The sequence below is a fragment of the Peromyscus eremicus genome, chromosome 3 (assembly GCF_949786415.1).
Source record: "Peromyscus eremicus chromosome 3, PerEre_H2_v1, whole genome shotgun sequence".
Lineage (NCBI taxonomy): Eukaryota > Metazoa > Chordata > Mammalia > Rodentia > Cricetidae > Peromyscus > Peromyscus eremicus.
In genome coordinates this window covers 70657184-70679368 of record NC_081418.1, presented here as the reverse complement: position 1 = coordinate 70679368, position 22185 = coordinate 70657184, and positions in this window count along the sequence as shown.

Below are 22185 nucleotides of genomic sequence, written 5' to 3'. Positions count from 1 at the left end.
GTAGGTCTCTGCCTTAGTGAACTGGCAGTCTAGCCAAGTCCAGCTAGTACACCAGAGGTGTTGTTCTACAGTTGTCTGCTTTGATTATTTCTGAGGCAAGGACTTTCTTTCTCTTAGCTCCCCTTAGTCAACTGAAGCAGAATCCCTATAGTGTATCCATCAGGCTCTGAGTGAAGGAAGAGACAGTGAGCAGCCCAAAGGCATCCCGCACAACACAACTGTCTAGATCTTTTTCTTTTCCTTAGCTGTCCTTGTCTAGAACTTCACCCTTAAAACAATTCCCTGATTCCACCTGTCTTCCCTAAAGCCAATTTAGTTCAGTGGAGTATCTGTTGGATACCAAAGATTCATGAGGCACAGCTTTGCCCTCGAGGGGCATACAACTCTACCCAGAACCTAAACAGCCCCTAAGATTTCTGTCCCCCTGGGTGTATACACACGCCCACCAATTAGCCTGTCAGATGCTAATCTAGGTGCTGTGCTGATTTTGCAGATGCACTTAAGGCACTTAAGATAGGGATATGATCCTCTGTGAGCCTGGAGAGATGAGCTCTTAAAATGTGCCGGGTACATCCTGGAGAATATCTAATGTGTCATGGATTCATCACTAGGGGTGGAGGTGGGCACCTGGCTGGGAACAGGTGTAAAAAACAATCCTAGCCTACAACCAGTAAGAGAGCAGACTTCAAGAAGGAACTTAAGTTGACTTTTTCTCAAAGTTTCCAGACAAGAACTGTGTCAGGCTGATGCCACAGAATCAGTCTTGAGATGCCCTGAGCTGAGAAGCTAGTTTTGTATGACTGAGCTGCACTCTCCACTTCCAGAACTGTGGACCACTAAATGGGTGTTTTAAGCTGTTGAGTTTGTTTAAATTTCTCTTGTAGTAGTAGAAACAAATAGAGGGACAATGAAAGACAGGTAGAACAATTACAAACCGTCAGTAGAAAGTGATACCGAATATGCTGTTACCAAGTTGCAAAGCGGGCAACACAAGGATCCCGAGCATCCTTCCAGTTTTATCTGGTTCTGTCTCTTAACTATGTGTTAATCTGGAGGGCAAAACTGCCCTTCCTGGGGGGCACAGATGGAGAAAGGAAAGCCTACAGGCGGTTCCCCTTTGGTCACTTACTGAGTAGTTAGTTAAACAACTTGTTCATGTATCACAGCCCAAATCTGTTCCAAAAGTGTTTCACTGAAACCTCCGTTCCCGGCAATGCCTGGAAAAGGGACCTCTGCTTAGACGAGATCATCAGCCTTCATCAAGTCTCCACCTCCTTGGGCTGGTCCTGGGGGGTCCTGAGGGCGGGACTGTGTCCACTTCAGAGCTTCTGCCAGGCCTTTTGTGTTGTCGGTGGGTGAAGGAACATCAGGGTCTACAGAACAGGGCCTTTTCTTGTGTTCCCATGAGCCCATTCCCATGGTCTGGAAGTAGAAGTTTATCACTACCAGTGAGTATAGAATTGAGCAGTCTTCATTGTACTTAGAAAAATACTTCTGCTCAGAAGCCTTGCCGTCTTTAAGAGTTGCTGCCTGGCTTCTGGGAGCTGTGCGCTGGGAAAAAAGAAAATACAGATGCATACTCATGGGCTGGGTGGTCTTAGGAGCTCCGTTTGGAGAGGCAGAGCCTAACCCTACACTCAGGCTAAAGCCAGCTTTCCACCCACCTGGTTCTTCGGGCCTCTGGGTTTTTAAATCTCCATTGAGTAAGGCTGACTTTAACATACCAGTGGACCTCCGATTACTCCCTCGCGGCCAGTCCACTTACTTAGTCTACTCTTTGGCAAAATCTATTCTGGCAAATTCCCCCATACAGCCTCGTGATTCCACAGCAGGAGGAGCTAGGAGCAGAGATTGCTGGCTCCATGTTCACCCTTGGTCTGAGCCCAAGGTAGCCGCGTCCTGTCAGGAGACAGTCCAGGCAGTCCAGGCAGTTGGTAGAGGCATGTGTGGTTTGATCCAACATCTGAGGAGTGACATACAAAAGAGCAACCCAGGAAGGAGGAGAGGGCACCCCTGAAACACAGTCTGGAGGGTGCACGTGGTGGGGGAGGGGGAGTTGAGGGGACACAGAGAATGAGGTTTGCGCCAAAGTTTATGTCTCCTTGAAAACAAAGCCTGAAGAAAAGTGAAATTGAGAGACGAACAAAAATTAAAATTTACATAAAAGAATCATTTGAAATTTACCCAGAGTGTCTGCAAAGCTCAGGGGAGTGAATTCTGCCAACAATCCTATCATCTGGTTAGGAAAGGTCATTCAGAATGTTGTTTCTGAATATGCCACTGTTAGTTTTTACTTTTGTTGTTGTTGATGATATTGCTTTTAAAGGCTTTAATCTATTATCCATCCCCAAAGCTAGAGATCAAATCCAGAGCCCTAAGCATGCTAATATCCCTAAGCGCGCGCGCGCGCGCGCACACACACACACACACACACACACACACACACCACTAGCCCTGGGTCTAGAATCTGAGGAAGTTAATGGTTATGCAATTTGGTTACATTTGCCTTAAACTTGTCTTACTGACCAAATTCACTTGGGAAATATTCCCTTTTTGCATATGTCAAACAAACAGAAATGTCTACATACATGGGTTTTAATTTCGTTATTGATTTGAACACTTGAGTATTCTGTATCATTTAATATTTCTCCCCATTGTAACTATTTCAATGACAGAATTTTCTCATGCCCTCACTTCTACACTTTGACATTGCCCTCCTGCAGCAGAGCACAGGAAACAGCACTGTCTCACCGGTGATGCTAAGACTTGAAAAGTGTCAAAACTGATTTTTTAAAACATTTGTTTTCTTGTTTTTTCTATTTGTTTTATATTGTGGGGCTGATTCTTCCTCTACTTCCTGCTTTCTGAAGGTAGTAGGACCCAGGTACATAGTCACCTTTTAGATAGATAGGTGTCCCAGAGCACCTTGTTCCAGAGCACCTGTGGGCACAAGGGATTTCCTCCAGGAAAAGGTGGGGACCCAGCTGATCTGCTGCCTGGAAGCTGGTGCCCTGTTAGCATCAGTCTGGTTACTATGACATCACCACCAGTGTGCTCAGCATCAGTGGGGATGATGGGAAAGGAGCTTCGAGAGTACAGCTCAGACTGGTGATGCAAGGCAAGACCTCAGATGGTAAGCTACACTGTAATTGGCAGTGTGACACTGGTATGTTACCTGTCCTGGGAACCCCAGTTTCCACACCTGTGAAGATGGACATATATTCCTGACCCTGTTGTAAGGATTTAAGAAGGTGTGGGGAGGTGGGAAAGAGGGGGAAAGGTAGGAAAGGAACAGAAATACACTGCTTTGTTTTACACTTTATTATTATTTTATGTGTATTAGTGTTTTGCCTACATGTATGGCTGTGTACCATATACATGTCTGGTGCTCACAAAGACCAAAGAAGTTACTGGATACCCCGAGACCGGAGTTACACATAGTAAATCACCATATGTGTGCTGGGAATGAAGCCCAGGTCCTTTGAAAGAACAGCTAGATGTCTTAACACCCCCCCCCCCCCCGCCCCAGCCACCTCTCTAGCCTGGTTTTTAAAGTATAGGAAATTAGACTGTATGCTTAAGCTTAAAGTAGCATTCCTTAGTGTTCAATGTGTGTAAAAGTATTGATTAAGTTGATATTTTGTTAAATCACGCATGAATGTTAAATTTTTGATGCATGCTGATTTGACAGTGCATTTATGTAATATGTATAGAAGTATGAATAGGCTTGAGATTGTCTTAAATCAAGAATGCATGTTAAAATTTAAAGGTGCATTAATTAGGCATCACATTCATCTCTCATAACTTAAATTTTGACTAAAAGGATGAAACAAGAGAGAAGTTTATCTTTGTTGTACAGGAACAGAATCTGAAGGTGGGCCAGTTAGAACAGATTTGGTGAGTCTTTGATCATGAGACTTTGCTGTGTGGGGGAGACTTTATGTAGCTCTACAGGAAGTCACAGCAAACTCCACAAAGGACACACATTAGAACAGAGGCAATGTAGCAAAGGACTAAGAAACTTTATGGGGCAAATTGCTGGTAAAATGTGTGTGTGTGTGTGTGTGTGTGTGTGTGTGTGTGTGTGTGTGTGTGTGTTGGGGATGGAGGAACCCAGGTCCTCTCACATGTTGGGCAAGCACTTTCCCAATGTGCTACAGGTTCAGCCCAAGGCTGCTGTCTTCCAAAGGTACAAGCACCAGAATTGTGCTCCTCAGTGACAGCTGTGCTCTTATGACTGAGTCAGGAATACTGAAGGGAAATGCAAAATGGGCAAATGGCCGCTGGGCAGGAATTAAAGGCATTTAGCTGGATACAGTTTTTTACTTGCATTAAAATCAGTTTTCTGGAACACACAGCTCAAAGACAAACTATAGAATCAGAACACTCAGGAAGGCAGGCTCTGAACTCACGTGGAGGCTTTCCATAGACAATCTCAAGAAACCTTCTGGTTTACTTCAGTTGTTCCCCACACCTTTCCCTCGTGCCCTGTGCTGGTCAGTTCCGTCAACTTGACACGAACTTGAATCTCCTGGGAGGAAGGAACCTCAATTAAGAACTGCCTCCATCAGACTGGCCTGTAGGCATGTCTGTGGGGGAATTTTCTTGATTGTTGAAGAGGTGCCTCTCAAGAGAGCTGACCTTAAGCCCAAGAGCAAGCCTTAAGCCCAAGAGCAAGCCTTAAGCCCAAGAAGCACATTCCATGATCTTAGCTTCAGTTCCTGCATCCAGGTCCTGCCCTGGCTTCCCATACAAATAAATTCTTTCCTCCTCAAGCTGGTTTTTATAAGTTTTTTTTTTTAATCACAGCAATATAAAGCAAATCAATGCATGCCCCCTCTCCTTTTGTGATCATACAGTCTCAAAGAAAGATTGCTCGTTATTATTATCATCATCATCATCATTCTATTATTTATTATTATCATTGTAGTGCTGAGGGTTGAAGCTGGGGTCTTAAACATACAAAGCAAGCACTCTACCACTGAGCTACAACCTCAGCCTCAAAGAAACATTATCCTTAGTTTGGACCTGTAAAATCCAGGTTCATATGACTTCTCTCTAAAAGATTTCATAAGGAATCTGATAAATTATGAAAAGATTTGTTATCCTGTGACTAAGAAACTCTTACCATCACATTCATCCACATAGCTATAATTTGGATGAATTTATTTCTTCTTAAAATCTCCCCAAATTCTTGTTTCCTGAAAGTAACATTTTTCCCCCACTAAAGCTAGGATCTTACAGACCAGATGTCAGACAATCTCCCTAAGAGGTCTTCATGAGTATTGTTGAATGAAGTAAATCATGTTTCCTTTAGCTCTAGAGTCAAGCTAGATGTGATAGCAATGCTTGTAATCCTAATATGTTGGAATTGAAGCAAGAAGAGAGGGAGCTCGAGGCAAACCTGGGCTACGCAGTAAGTTCCAGCCTAGCCTGAACTACATAAGCAACCCTGCCTCAAAAACTGCAACGAACAAAAACACCTAGGTGGGTGGCCAAATCTGAAGAAAGAAATATCATCCCTTGGTGTGGATTAAATATGAATCGTCTCCCACAGGCACATATTTGGAATGCTTGATTCCCAGGTGTGGGTGCTGTTTGAGGAGGCTGTGGAGACTTTGGGAGGGAGCTGCGAGGTGGGGGAAGTAGGGCACTGGGAGCTGGTCCTTGAGAATATAGTATTCCTTGTTACTTCCGGATTCATCTTCTGCTTCCTGGTTGGCCATGAAGTTAACAGCTCTTCTCTTCCACATGTTTACTCCATTTTGTTCCAGAAAGTTACAGGGAGGCCAAGCAATGATAGACTGTGCCTTCCAAAGAGCAAGACCAAATAAATCTTTCCTCCCTCCAGTCACCATGCCTTCCCCACTGTCTCAGTTAGGTTTTTGTTATTGTGATAAGACACCATGACCAAGGCACCTTATAGAAGAAAGTTTTTAAATTGAAGTCTCATGGTTCCAGAAGGTTGGAGTTCATGACTGCAGGCGGGCAGGCAGGGATGGTGCTAGAGCAGTAGCTGAGAGCTAACTGGGAATGGCCATAGGCTTTTGAAACTTCAAAGCCCACCTCTAGTGACACACCTTCTCCAACAAGGTCACATCTCCTATTCCTCCTCAAACAGTTCCATCAACAAAGGGGCCAAGCATTTAAACCTATGAGCCTTTAGGGCCCATCCTCATTCAAACCGCCATACCCACCATGATGAAGTATCCCCCGCCTCTTACAAACCAACTTCTTTAAGTTGTTTCTAGTCAAGAATTGTGTCACAGTGATGCGAAAAGTTAAAGACAAAATAGCTTATAGTAGAACCTTCAGGTCACCATTAAGTGAAACAGAAATTATCTGTAAATGATAACTTAAAATCACTGTGATTAGATAATTAATTACCCTGAAGTGAGGTCAAGAGAGGCTGCCAAAATATAAGGACTCAACAAGGAAATTTGTTTGCTTGGGTAATTTTCCAAACAAGGACAATGAAGCCATGCCCAGAAAAGATAGAAACAGAGATATGAGCACTGAGCACCAGTGGCCAAGATTATGTTCCAGGAATCCCAAATTACAACTGGGGAACACAAGGTTTACAGAGGAAAAATGTCCTGCGGTACAGTGACTTCGGGGCATACTCTATCACAAGCATAAGGTGGGGAGGTTAGGGAGCAGGGCCCTGCATCTTTATGAAGTGCCGTGGGTAACTGTGACACACAGGCCCACCTGCACATCGCTGGTCTAGGAGGAGCCAGTCAACTGAAAGATAAGGCTGGAGCCAGACTGAAGGAGCCCACGGAACAGGCAGGTCAGGCAAAGCACTGCCAGGATTTGGTGCTCATAGAAAACATGTCTGAAGAGTCTTGATCAGCATTTTCCTGGAGAGTTAGAACAAACTATGGGCAGTCGAGGCACTGGCAGGTCTCCCGGGCTTCCTTCCGAAGCTTGCCATAATACTCTGTCCACACACATTTGCCTGCAGAAGGCCGGTTATCCCTTTGGATTTGGCAATCTTTCTTATGCAACTCTTACACCAGCATCAAAGAAACCCAGCACCTTTTCATGATTTGAGGAACAAGGGGCTCACTAGGAGGGCCACTGTGTCTTACTTAACATTTTAATAGATAGCATGATAGACTTTGGGATACATGTATTTTACTATAACAAGGAAGATATTTTTAAAAAATAATGATTAAGGACTCACTCAAGGCAGTATTCTTAATACTGCCCAGCCCACTGCTCTTAGTAAAGTTTTCATTAAAAAAATAAAGAGAGATAGCTCAGTGGTTAAGAGCTCTGGCAGCTATTCCAAAGGATCCAGGTTTAATTCTCAGCACCCACAAGGTGACTCACAACTATCTATCACTCCAGTTCCATGACCTCTGCTTCTGAGGCACCAGGCATGTATGTGGTACACAGACATACATGTGGACAAAATATCCATATACATAAAATAGCAATTTTTAAAATAAAAAATTTATATGTCAATTCCTATTTTTAATACAATAAATATTGAAAGCTATAACCTATATAACACATAATCTTTGGAATCCTCAAAAATGTTGTAAGAGAGCAAAGAAAGAAAAAAAAAAAGAACTCCTGCTTCAGTATACTCTTGAGAAATCAAAAGTGCCTATTGAGTTGTATTCTTTGTTACCGCTCTTAGTAGTTGGTAGTTTGAACATTTGGTCCCAGTTGATGGCACCCATTTCGGGAAGTTATGGAACGTTAGGAGGTAGAGCCCTGCTGGAGGAAGTACGTCCCATCTGGCTCACTTTTGCTGCTTCTTGTGTGGATGAAAATGCGATAAGCCAGCTTCCTGCTCCTTCTGCTGTGTTGACATCATGTCTTTCCCTTCATTATGGACTCGAACCCTCTGGAACCATGAGCCAAAATGAACCCTTTCTTCCTTAAGTTTTCTCTGGTCACGATATTTTCTCACAGCAACAGAATAGTAGCTAATATTAGTAGTTAATAGTCAGCTCTAACAACTCCTGTTAAGTAAAATTTTAACTCAATTATTAACATCCATTTATAATGACTCAGAGATACAACCTCTCTATAACATATGAAAACAAGAAGCAGAAGCATATAAAACTGAAGCAATGTTCTGGTGTTTTAGCTTAGCTGATTGCATATTCATTGTTGTGGGATAATCTTTTTGTACACTGTGAAGATGTGTCTCTGCCAAGGCACATTCTGATTGGTTTAATAAAAAGCTGAATGGCCAATAGCTAGACAGGAGAGGATAGACAGGATTTCTGGGGAGAGAGTAGAACTCTGGGAAGAATCTGAGGTGCTTGGGATTTGCCAGCCAGATGTGGAGAAGTGGGACACATGATACTGAGCAGAGGTAACGAGCCATATGGCAGAATGTAGGTTAATATAACAGGTTAATTTAAGTTTTCAGAGCTTGTTGGGAACAAGCCTAAGCTAAGGCCAAGCTTTCATACTTAATAAGACTTGGTGTCATTATTTGGGAGTTGGCAGGGAAGTCCTACTACAATTCACTTACTGCCCATATCTGTAGTTCTACATCAAGGGATTCAAACAACCTTGATTCGAAAATATTGGAAACTGAGTTACACTGCACTCTACTGAACGTGTGTATTTTCCTTGTCATAGCTCCCGAATAATACAGTATGACATGTATTCATGGAACATTTACACTGTGTGCTGGTTGACTTTTGTCAACTTGTCACAAACCCAGACATGTCTGGGAAGAGTGAATTTTTGAGAAAATGCTTCCATCAGATTGGCCTGTAGGCAAGTCCATGGGGGTATTTCCTTGATTAATGAGTGATTTGGGAGGATTCAGCCCACTGTGGGTGCTGCAAACCCTGCGCAGGTGGTCCTGGCTAGTATAAGAAAGCAGGCTGTCTTGTGCTCAAAGAGATGAGAAGTTTAAAGGAAGGCTTGATGTGAAATGGAATAAAAGGAGTGCTGCCCTACAGGCAGGCCTCAGCCAGCTAAACTTCTGACTTGTGAAAAGGAAATCTTAGGCAACAAAGCAAAGCTTATGCAATTGTAATTCAAGGAGGGGGCCGAATGCCATGCCATGTGTGCAGCCTAACTTGGCAGCACTGGACACATGGTTCTGGCTTTAGAGTCATGAAGGGCACAGTAGCAGCCGAGGAGTCCTTGCATGGAGGCCAGGAGAGGCCATCTCATGAAGCTGTGAAAGTAAAGGCTGGATTGAGTTGGAGACCCCAAGATGTTAGGGACACCGGAGCTGTGGGATGTCTGCCAAGGAGATCTGCACACAGGAAATGGAACCAGCCCCAGAGAGAGAAGTGTGTTGTAGTCAGTGAAGCTGGAAGGGCAAAGTCATTCAAGCCCTTTGACATCTGACATAGTGCTTCGGCAGACATGGAGCTACAAGACTGGGAGTTTGCTCTTTTGGGTTTCAGTCTTGCTGTGGCCCAATGTGTCCTCAGCATTCCCCCTTTCCACCCTTTTGGAATGGTAATGTATATTCTGTGCTATTGTATGTTGGAAGTATGTTAATTTGACTTTTGCTTTTACAGGGGTAACAATTAAAACGTTGCCTTGAGTCTTAGAAGAGTCTTTAGACGTTGAGATATTGCTGAGAATGTGAAAGACTATGGGGACTTTTGAAGTTGGACCAAATGCATTCTGCATTATGATACGGCCATAAGCCTGTGGGGACTAGGTAGTGGAATGTAATGGTGAATGAGAATGCCTTGATAGGCTCATACATTTGAATGCTTGGTCTCCAGCTGACAGAACTGTTTGGAAAGAATTAGGAGGTGTGGCCTTGCTGGAGGAGGTGTGTCACTTGGGTGAGCTTTGAGATCTCAAAAGCCCATACCATTCCCAGTTAATGCCCACCCCCACCTCCTGCTTGTGGACCGGAGGTAAGTTCTCAGGTACCGCTCCAGTACCATTCCTGCCTGCCTGCAATCAGGCTTACTGCTGTGCTAGTCATGGACTCAACTAACTTTGCTCTGAAACTGAAGTCCTCAGTAAATTCTTTATTCTATTGAAAGAAAGCAAGCAAGCTAGGAGGCTGAGAAAGCCATGGGGAGCAAGCCGCTAAGCATCACTCCTCCAAGGCCTCTGCCTCCAGGTTCTCACCTTGAGTTCCTGGCGGGACTTCTTTGAAAGCTGTAAGATGAAATAAATCCTTTCCTCCCTAAGTTGCTTTTGGTCATATTTTATCAAGCGATGGAAACCCTAGCTAAGACACATTGCGTTCAGTGTTGTAAGTAGTCTGGAGGCAATTAAAAGTATACAAGAGACGGTGCATAAATCCAACACAAATACCATGCCATTCTATTTAAAGGAGTTTAGTGACCATAGATGCTGGTAATTGACAGAGACCCCAAAAGCAATTCTCACAGACATCCAGGGGTGACTACATCAGAAAGGCAGTTCAAAGTAGCTTAAGCAAAGAATACTGGGCAATCAAGATGTCTTAGTGGGTAAAGTCACCTGCTGTTAAGCCTGAGGACCTGAGTTTAATCCTCAGGACCCACATAGTGGAAGGAGAAAACCTAATCCTGAAAGTTGTCCTCTAACTTCCATATGCTTGCTGTGGCATGCCCATATTCCACCACACACACACACACACACACACACACACACACACACACACACACACACACACCAAAATGTAATAATAATAAATAATAATAATAGTAACAATCAAATATTAAATACAGTGGCTGAAAATTCAAGAGTTAAACAACTTCAGGCATGGCTGGATCTAAGTGCTAAACAAGTTCTTGAGTCCCCATCTCCTTCCATCTCCCAGTTTTCTACCTCTGTGCCGGCCTGCTATTCACCAAGCTCCCTTTTAATTCTGTAACCCAACCCTAAGCAGCTGTCACACTTACATGCCTTGGATCTCGGAAGTGAAAGATTTGTATTCCTTCTTTATCTCCAATTTCCTGTTCATTCTCCCCCAAAGCCCTGCATACTTCTTCTTTACTTCCATCTCCTCCTCTCTGGGAATATAATACAGAATGTGGCAGTCCTCTTAGTGCTCAGCCTGGCTCTGCAGCACACCCCATATTTGCTCTGGTGGCACTGGAGCTACCACACTACTGGGCATGATAGAAATGTTCAGTGCACCAAGGATAGCACTGACTGTTTTTCTATAGAGGTAGCCTTGATCACTGGGGACATCTGACTGGTGTTTAGAAGACCTGTGCTTTCATTCTAGCTTGCGATTGCCTGACCTTGGGTATGCCATAGCTTCCTTGGATACCACTACTTCAAAAATATAATAAATTGTAGAATTCCAGATCTAAGTTTTCATAACTACATTTCATTAATTCAGGAAGAAATGGGGATTATTCTCTCTTCCAGGAATCAGAAACAAGTAGAAGTAGGCTCTGGTTGTCTCAGTCAAAGGTCTTCTGGTTGCCAATAGAAGACTAGAAACTTATTCAAAATAGTATAGAGAGTGTGTGTGTGTGTGTGTGAGAGAGAGACAGACAGACAGACAGACAGACAGAAGAGACAGAGACAGAGAGACAGAGACAGAGAGAAAGAGGGAGATGCAGAGAGAGAGAGAGAGAGAGAGAGAGAGAGAGAGAGAGAGAGAGAGAGAGAGAGAGAGAGAGAAAGGAACTTTGCATAAAAATCACCGGTCCCATGGCCAGGCATGGCCTTATGAGAGCTGAACCCCAGGAACTGGCAAACCACTAGGAGCTCTCCTCCCCTCCCCTCCCCCTTCCCCCTCCCTCCTCTTCCACACCTTGCCATCTGCCCCCCTCTCCCTCTCTCCACTAGGATTATCTTCACACATGGCTCCTTCACATTAGCACTTTCTTCTCTCTAATGCCCACTCTTTTTCCTTCTCCAGACAGATGTGTGAGAATGGTTATCCATAACGGCAGCTTCCACTCACCAGTGTCTACAGCCTTCATGAGAGCTCTCGGGGCGGGGCTACCACCATGTCTACACCCCAACATCAATGTCCTCAGCTCCCTGGAGCCGGGAATCGATTTATAGCCAAGAGGGTTTGCCATCGCCACAAACGTGGCTGCCTTAGGAAGATGGGCACTCTCAGTGAAAGAGAGTACATCTGGGCATGCATTCCACAGAGCACCTATTCCAACAGCTCAGCCTAAGTACACACAAGAGATGGAGATGTGCCTCAGAAGTGAAGAGCATCTGCAGCTCTTCCAGAGGACCCGTGTTTGATCCCTAGCACCCATACCGGACAGATTACAAACTCCTGGAACTGTAGTCCAGTGGACCTGGCACCATCTTCTGGCCTCTGCAGGCACTTCCATATGTGTGGCACACGCATGCACAGATACACAGATAAATACGAAGAAATCTTCAATTACACACGAGTTCATGGCAGGCCCATAAAGAAAGAAGAGCTTTAAGGAGGCAAGACTCAGTGTGTTTTAACAGCAGCAGCAGCAGCAGCAACAACAACAACAACAACAACAACAAAAACCCTGGAAGAGGGCATGTTCAAAGGATATAGAACGCTGAACGTGAGTCATAGTAAGTCTTTTTAAGAAAAAAAGAAAATGACACAGTAGGAGGTACAGCTCAAAGTGTGGCACACAGTGTTTCGGGGTCTTGCTCAATCTGTGTGTACTTGACAATGAGGACACAGAGAGATCCATATATAGATGTGATGGCATTTTCCCCCAAAGACAACTAGAATAGCCAGATGGACCAATTCTTGCAGTGCTCACAAGCCAGTGAGCTGTGATTCTGCGTCTTAGGAGGAAGGTCACTGGATGGAAGCCCAGGAAGAATCGGGAGACTCACCCTGACCATCTTGTGTTTTTGGGTCATTGCTCTTCTATTTCTCTATACAGATGCATTTATGACTGAACTGCCTCCCACTGAATCATCATAGATGGGGACTATGTAATTTAAAGATACATCTAATCTACTAACCTGCCTAACATGCTGGCTTAGCCATACAGCTCTGGATGTCTGTGGTTTTCCTTCAGGAGAACAGGGCCGACTCGGAACTGCAGTTTACAGCACCATTCAGTGTAGATGGAAAGATTGTGCCACATGTCACTAGCTTGGGAACCATGCTCTCTACTGCATACATGTTGCTTTTTCATCTCCTTAGGAGGATGTGTCTAAGCTGGGGCCCATCTGCACATACAGAGAGCAAGCTAGGCATATTACTTTCTCCTAAGACCCAGTTGGCTCAGCCATTTTCCAAAGTTCACAGTGACTGTCGTAGTTAGCTAGATGGAAGGAATTCTAAATGGCTTGAAACAGGATGAATATGAGCACCATTCCCTGAAGGGTAGATGCACACTGATGAGGCCAGCACTTCTCCTGGAAGCAGCAGTCAGCTAGTTTGGGATCTTTGACATTGCTTCTTTATTGATTTAGAAGTTGAAACAACATTCTCTCTAAGATCTGGCTCTGAACAGACAGCCAAAGATTCAGCCACAAATGAATGCAGCCAATTCATCTTCCAGGCAAGGAGCATAGAGAAACCATAAACTCTTCATCCTGTTAGTGTGCCAATCCCTGTCAAGTCTGTTTCTGACCACTGTCTTCCTCATATCCACTGTATGTGGCAATTTTAGGACCAGCTTCCTAGAGAAGACATCCTGGTCTATGAAGAGGAGGTTGACAGAAGAGAGAAGCTAGGTGTTTTCCTGGGCAACCTTGCCACTCAAAGCTTCTAAATCTAATCCTAATATGTAACCTTGGCTCTGCCTCTGGGTCTCTGCTTCATTTTCTCTTGGGTAAAAGACACACACAGACACAGATACACACACACACACACACACACACACACACACACACACTCTCACATGCATGCATGCACGCACGCATGCACGCACGCGCGTGCACGCTTGGCATTGGTAAAGAATGAGCCAGAAATCTTATACTCAAGGGGGTGAGATTGAGTGAAACAATCTTTGAGGTAAAGTTCCAAGAATGAGAGGCTGAAGATGTTCAGGGATAGAAATCTGGGTATAAAAGTTTTGTCCTAAGAATTTTCATGAATTCAGTAAAACCTTAAAAACATACTTTAAATTTTTAAAAATTAAGCTGGGCGGTGGTGGCTCACGCCTTTAATCCCAGCACTCGGGAGGCAGAGCCAGGCAGATCACTGTGAGTTCAAGGCCAGTCTGGTCTACAGAGTGAGTTCCAGGAAAAGCACAAAGCTACACAGAAAAACCCTGTTTTGAAAAACGAAAAAAAAAAATTGTTAAAAATTAAAATAGAGTCACATCATTTACCCACTTCCCTTTCCTCCCTCCAATCCTTCCCATGCCCCCCCCAACTCCATATCCAATTCATGGTTATAGTCTTTTTCTTTAGTTGTGATATATATATGTATATATGTGTGTATGTATATTATATTGTTACGTAATATATATACATTAATATATAAATAGGACCTGCAGGCCCATTTATTATTTATTATTATATATTATTATTATTAGGCATTTATTATTATTTGCATGTATATGATTTCAGAGCTGACAGCTTGGTACTGGATAACCAGTTAGGGGACTTATCCCTGGGGAAGACTAATTCTTCCTCTCTCAGCATTCCTTAGTATCCTGTAGTTCTTTGTCTAGGGGCGGGGCCAATGAGGTTTCCACCTTCCACATTAGCATGTCTGGCCCTTGATCAGGTCTTGTTTAGGCAGCCATTTTGTTGAGGTCTAATGGGTGAAGCTTCCCCGGCATTTCTAGGAGAAAAACAACCTCATAGCAGATGCCCTGGTTCTCTGTTTCTGACAACTTTCTGCCCCTCTTTTTCCATGTTCCCTGAGCCCTACGTGCAGAGTTTCTGTTCTAGATTTGCCAGCTGGGGCTGGGCACCCCACAGTCAGTCGTTCTCTGCATTTTGACCAGTTGTAGTTTACTGCAATGGTCTCCATCTGCTACAAAGAGAAGCTTCTTTGATGAGGAATGAGAACTAGATTTATCTGTGGGTGTGAGGATGAGTATTTAGAATGCAGTTAGGAAATACGCTTGTTTAGTAAAATAGCAATAGAAAGTTCTCTAAATCCAGAATCTCACTACCTACAGCAGTTGGCTAGGTTCCTAGTATGAGATGTGACTTCCCCACTGTTGAGCCAACCTTCAGTCTAAGTAGACAGCGGTTGGTAACAACTAAGATATGAGTGCCATTATTGTACCCTTAGGGCTATCTTGCATGCTGGTTATTGGTATGGTTCATAGGCATCACAGCTGGGTCAGCCTTTTTAATCTCATTCATTCACTCACATACTAGAGAAAGAAAACTGTTGGTTTTCTTTGCAAAGAGGTTCTTAGGCATTTCTTAGGAATTATGGTGAAACACATATAACATAGTTTGCCGACTGTTGTGTGACAATCATCACTCTCTTTTACAACATTTTAATGGCTTCAAATGAAACCCCATATCCATTTCATTAGTCATATCCCATTCTCCTCTCTCCCAGCTCCTGGAACCCACCAATCTGCTTTCAGTGTCTGTGGCTTTACCTATAAATACTTCATACAAATGGAATCATACATAGGTGGCCTCTTACATCTGGCTTCTTCCACTTACAATGTTTTAAGCTTCCATGTTGTAGTGTATACCAATCGTATCATTGCTTCTTATGGAATACTACTTCATTGCACAGATATACCACATTGTGTTTATCCATTCATTGCTTGATGGACACCTGAGCTATTTCACTTTTTGGCATTTGTCATTTGTATGTGAGCTTTTCTTTGAACATCAGTTACAGTTCTTGGGGGGCTACACCCAGGAGTGGAACTCCTGGGCCATATGGCAGGTCTACGTTTAACCCACTGAGGAGTTGCCCAACTGCTTTCCCATAACAGCTGTGCCATTTACCCTCTTAACTAACCACATGCAAAGGTTCCGATTTCTCCACATCCCTGCCTTCACTTGTTATTATCTGGCCTTTCACCCTCTAATTACAGCCATCCTGGTGAATATGAAGAGGTATCTTATTGAAGTTTTAACTCACATTTACCTAATGACTAAGTTCTTGGCTTTTTGAGGTCAGAGAAGTCTAGTCTCATAACATGGATTGTATTTTAGGGAGCTAATACTCTCAGGGTTGAAAATACAGCAGAGCAGTGGTCCTCAATCTTCCTAATGCTGCGACCCTTTAATGTAGTTCCTCATGTTGTGGTGACCCCAATCATAAAATTATTTTCATTGCCATTTTGTTACTGTTATAAATTATAATGTAAATTCCTGTATTTTCTGATGGTCTCAGTGAAAGGGTCATTTGGCTCCCCCAAAGGGGTCGTGACCCACAGGTTGAGAACTGCTGCAGTAGAGGATTGCTCATTGCCCACTGACAGTTTTTCTGCAAAGACAGGATGAGCTTTGTACATCATCTGAGTACTCAAAACAGTTACATTTGGCTTGGGGCATCAAGAGATCAGTGCACATGAATACATCCTAAAAGCTAAGACAATATGCTGGCAAGCTGGTATTTTCAGTCCAACACACGCCTCTCTAATCCATTGTACTAAATGGTGGCTGAAGGTCAGTTACAGCTAAAACAAACATCAGCCACTGTTTCCATCTCCATTTTCACTTTTAATAAAATGTGCCTTGGCGAAACCTCTCAAGGAAGATGGGTATCCACTTCTTAAGAGGTTTTTGTTGTACTAATGTGAGCAAAACACTCCATGATGATAAGACTGCTGCTGTAATGGAAGGGTGAGAGGCTCTTATTAATAGTCTTCCCGGGCTGAGCATTCACTGTGTGGGATCCTGCCCCAGGCAAGTTATTAGTAGTCGAGAATGCACAGCTTGCAGACATTAGATCATTCTTAATAACAGCTTCTTCCTCGGCAGCAAGCTGATTCTGTCTAGGTTCAGGCCCAAGCTCTGCCACTTGCCAGCTAGCCTCTAGGAGCACCAATTTCATTATCTATAGATACGGAAATTAAAATGCCCATCTCTCAGGGTTGTTTTCAGGATGCGTAAAGATAACCCATTTAACTTCATACAGCGCCGGACGCACAGACAAAAGACAACCCATGTCTCTTACCTTTGCCTTCCCTCCAAACAGGAATGGACAGATCCTCTTCACTTTGCGGCTGGGGAAAGTGAGGCACCAGGCCCACACCAGTCCCACAGAAGTCATCAACTCTGAGGATGCCTTCCTAGCTCACGACCATTTCCAGTTCCCCGATAACTACGTGCTGACTCAAAGTGGTGAGCACAGAGCAGTTTTATCAGTGCCCCTCAGGCCACTTTCGATTGAACACAGAGATAGAAATGGGACCAAAGTAGGCCAGTCCCATTCCTGTCTGAGGACTTGGGAACGAGGTCATAAGACAGATGGTTCAAACTATGTGTAGCTGGCACTGTGGCACGTGGCTTGGGAATGCTGCCAGTGGGTTCTAGCTTACCAGTGGGACAAGTGGAGGTGCATTCTCAGAAAGAGCAGAGGGATGCAGACAGGCAGCAGGGAGTATCGACGAGAGCTGGGGAAGCCCAGCAGCCTCCAAGTTTCTGGTACTGGCCCTTCCTGAGGTAGCCCTGCTGCTGCTCTCTTTCATCTTGAGGTACAGCCACCTGCCTAGTTATAACAAAGCCTTTAGGTCACTTCTCCAGTTTGGTGGGCAAGATTTTTATAAGCCACAGACTTCACTGAGCAAGGAGTTAAGCTTGATTTAATGTCCCATTTGAAACCTCCTTCCATCCGATGGCAGAAAAGCAATCGTATTAGCTCCAGGCATTTCCAGCTGCTCAGACACTTTAGGGTTCACCCAAATTCAGGCTATTCTCACAGGTGACCTTCTCTCCAGAATGGCACCACAAGGCTTCTAGAGTGTACTGGAATGGGAGACATTTAGTCTAGGATCATCCTATTTGTTTATGATATAAATCTTAAGAATCTCACTTGAACTGGATATGGTGGAAGCCTGGTGTAATCCCAGAACTTGAGATGTGGACCCAAGATGATCAGGAGTTTAAGAGCATCCTCAACTACATTCTAAGCTCAAGCTCAGCCTTGAGAATGAGAATCTGTCTCTATTAATAATAATAATAATAATAATAATAATAATAATAATAATAACAATAACAATAATAATGATTGTTATAAAGAATTTCACTTGGAATGTCAGAAACCCAACTTGCATCATCATCATCATCGTCATCATCATCATCATCCAGAACTGACTCAGAGTTCAAGTATCTTGTTGAGCCATTTCAGCGTGCTGACAGATGAGGAGGGCCATCAGGTGATTTCTAGGGTGGGCATATATACCATTCACCAGGCTGTATGAGTTTGAGTTGATTTCCTGATTGCTGGGATTTGAGAACCTGCCTCCCAAGAATGCTTCCCATCTTGCAAACCTATCACCCCGCCATGATTCCAGGATCACCTCCTCCCAGACATTCAGCCTGCACTCCTCAGCAATTCTGTAACCTGGAGGAGACAAAAGGCTGAGCTAATGCTCGACTGGCATCTGCAAGAGCAACTGAATTATCTTGAAGCCAGACTGCTTCTAGAAGGAGGAAAGCGGAGGCCATTCATCTAACAAGCCTGTCACTTGTTACTGAGTTTCAGGTCATCTTTGTCTTTTGGCCTATCGGGAAACTTGTCGACCCATTCTAGTCTCTCCCGGCATATAATGCAGCTAGTTGTAGGCCTCCTTCAGACAGCCCAGCCTTACTGTGCAGTCTCCTCCAAGAAGGGTAGAATAGGGGAAAGGTAGTATGGAAGATTTTTTTTTTAGTACACTGGAAATCAGAAATAATAGTTGAGTTACTCCGAATAATCAATTAAAACCATAGTCTTTAAATTACATCCTTTAAATATATGATGTCTAACAGGGCTATAGAACTAATTGAAATCACAGGGATATAAGCTCGGGTATTTCTTTTTTTAAATATCTAAGTGGTGGGTACAGAATAGTATATTTGCAGAATAGCCAAATGCATGCCTGAAGCCTCCCATTTACCTTTTCTGCTGTCTGTCTGTCTGTCTTGTGTGTTTGTGAGGGGTGTGCACCAAAGTACACATGTGGAGGTCAGAGAACAACTTGGAGAGTTGGCTCTCTCCTCCCACTACAGGGATTCTGGGATGGAGCTTAGGAGGTCAAGCTATATCGCAAATGCCCTTACCTACTCTTTAGGCATCTTACTGGTCTCCATTTATCCACAGAAGTTTTTCTTTCATTATTTTAAAATAAATTCTAATTGTATAAAAAAAAGATACAATATTAAGTAAAATGACACATATAAATACTTGTATACATACAAACCCAACTATGTCATATGTACATTAACACATGCATCAGTATGCATGCATATATAGACACATAAAATATAAAAAAATAAGGAAACACATAGCCATTTCCATTACTGTTTTTTCCGATTTCCTCCCAATAATTTTATGACTGTTCTTGACTTTTCATTACTGTAATGAAAAGAAAGTTTTTTAAAGAGTGGAATGGGACTTCTAATTTTCATAAAAGGAAGAACAATTTGATAATTCTCTTTTGCTGTACTGCCTAAGAAAGATGCACAAAAGCTATCAAAATTATTTTAATACTTGGATGAACTGACAAGATAAAAGGAGGCGCAGGTGTGGGCCTGACAGAAAGGGAAGTCAACAGAGAGGATGTGCGAAGTTTCTACACCTTGGGTTGGCGAAGAGCTCCAGTGGTTTCTAAAGGGCTATACCCACAATGAAATATCAGAAAGCCATCACTACCACAGACGGGTAGAAAAGAGTCTGTATGCTCTTAGTGGAAAAAAATGATCACGTGAGAAACAAATTCTTCCTGGTCTGAATGTAGATTCAAGTTTGCAGGCAGCCCAGGACAAGAAGCTAAGTGCTAGATGGTAAGTGACCAAAGAAGTGGTCCAATACCAGACGGTGAGTGCTCCCTAAGATGCTAAGTGACCAAAGAAGTGAGATGGAAACCAGGACAACTAGTGCTCCAGTAAATGACAAGTGAGCAAAGAAGTGAGATAGGAACCAAGACTTAGAGTGCTCCCTAAGATGACCAGCAATCAAAGAAGGGGTCCAGGAACCAAGACAACTAATGCTCCACTAAATGATTAGTGATCAAAGAGGTGGTCCAGGTGTGGAGACTTTTCTGTGACACATGCAAAAGAGCTCTCAAGGGACTCATCTCCAGTGCATGTCACAGGGCAGTCTCATTGGACAAGTTTGCTAAAGGTGAGCTCACAAACAAAAACCACAGGAAGAATCCTCCAGAAGAGTCAACAGACACACAGACCAGCACTAGAAGACCCTGAGAATTTCACACGATACAATGATGATATGAGAGAAATTGTCAAGCAATCATGTTCCAAGTAATTAAACCCTAGAATCTATAATTAAAACACTAGAAAAGAACAAATTGGCTGAAAGTTGCGTTCACATGGTAGCCATGAGCATAGACACCAGAGCTCAACTGCTGTGTTTGAAAGCCAACCCCACCATCTACGGCCCAGGTAGCTTTGGGAGACTCACGTCGTAATTCCACGCTTAGGTTCCTCATCTGTCAAGTGCAGATATTAACAGTGCCCACAGTGATGGGCTGTGAGGATTAAATGCCTCCTCACTACACTGCTTAGAAAACTACAAACATGCTGGGAATGGGCGGCTGCTGTAGTTGGAATGTTAAATATCTCCAAAGGCCTGTGTGTTAAAAGCTCAGTCCTCAGAGTTGCGCTGTTGAGAGGTTCTGGAACCATGGAGAGGAAGGGTTGTGCGGGAGGTCTTTAGGTCATTGGAACTATGCCTTTGAAAGAGATTGTGGGACCCCAGTCTTCCTCTTTTCTTCCTGGACATATGAACAGTTTTACCTCACTATGCTTCCACCACACTATCCTTCTTCAGCAAAGGCTAAAGCCAACAAGGCCAATTAATCATGGACTGGAACTTCCTGGGAGTTAAACCATTCATCTTTAAAAGTCAATTGTTTTAAACATTTTGTTATAGTAACGGAAAGTTAACCAGCACTGTTGTTGTTATTATCAAAAACGGATGGGAGGAGATTTTGAAAAGAAACAGAGTCACTGAATTGATTTATTTATCTATTTATTCTGGCCATCAAACCCAGGGCCTCACACATGCTAGGTAAGTGCTCTACCACGGAACCACAACCCAAGATATTGAAATTAAAAGTAAGCTGATGAGAAAGAAATTGAAGAGAGAATTAATAAATTAGAAGGACCATTTGAAGAAATTACACAAAGTGTAGCAAGAGGGTAAAGAGATGGAAAGTGTAAAAAGAGGTTAAAAGACACTATGAATAGATGGTTCAGTGTGCACAGAGAGGGAGTCGGACAGCAAAGAGCTGTGAGTGAGAAGTCCAGGAGCAAAGGAAGAAAAGAAGGCTTAGCCTCAAGGCACATCCTCAATCTAGGCAAAGACTTGAAATAACTCTACCCTAGACACTGTGTGGGAGAATCACAGTGCACACAAGGAAGAGGCTGTAAGCATGACCAGAGGTGAAAGCCTGTCAACTATACAACAAAGCACGGGACGCGGGTTTCTCACAGTTACAGCAAGGCAAGAAGACAACAGGAACACGTTATCAAAATGTAGAGAGAAAGAAAGCCACAGTTTAGAGTTTGGTAACTAGCTGAGCCAATCAAAAGCGAGGCAGGAAAAGGTATTTTATTTTTTAGGTAAAGCCTGAAGGAGCCTATCACTCATAGATTCTCACAGAAAATATCACCATGGGTAAACTCCAGGGAGGAGGAAACCAAAGTCAGAGAGAAATGGAAGAGAAAAAATAATGATCTCCAAAGACAAACAGCAGGTGAATCTGACCCACCACTGGCTGACGCTGCCACAACAGCTGGAAACAACTATCGAAGCCTAAAACCTAGGAGGAACCCAAGTACAGGAAGAGCAAGAGACAGCTGAGTGGTGCCGAGGTGCCCTAAGGTCATATAGCCTTCTGGGAGAAAGACAGAGAGATCGATAAACTTTCAACTGTGTGTAATACATGCTAAAGTTCAAGGTAACTACTGAAAGAAAAGAAATGCATCATCTCCAAACAAAAGTAAAGGGGAAAATAAACTTCAATCCAATGCAGAACAGAGAAGGGAAAAAGAAGTGGAGTGAAACATGGTAAAAAGAAAGCTTTCTCTGGTGTGGTAAGTGAGCTAAACTACATGGGTAATTCATATATACAGACATGGGCGCACATACGTGTATATATACATGTTTCATACACCCACAAACATAAAATAGACTTCAGATATGAAAAACAAAAACCCAAC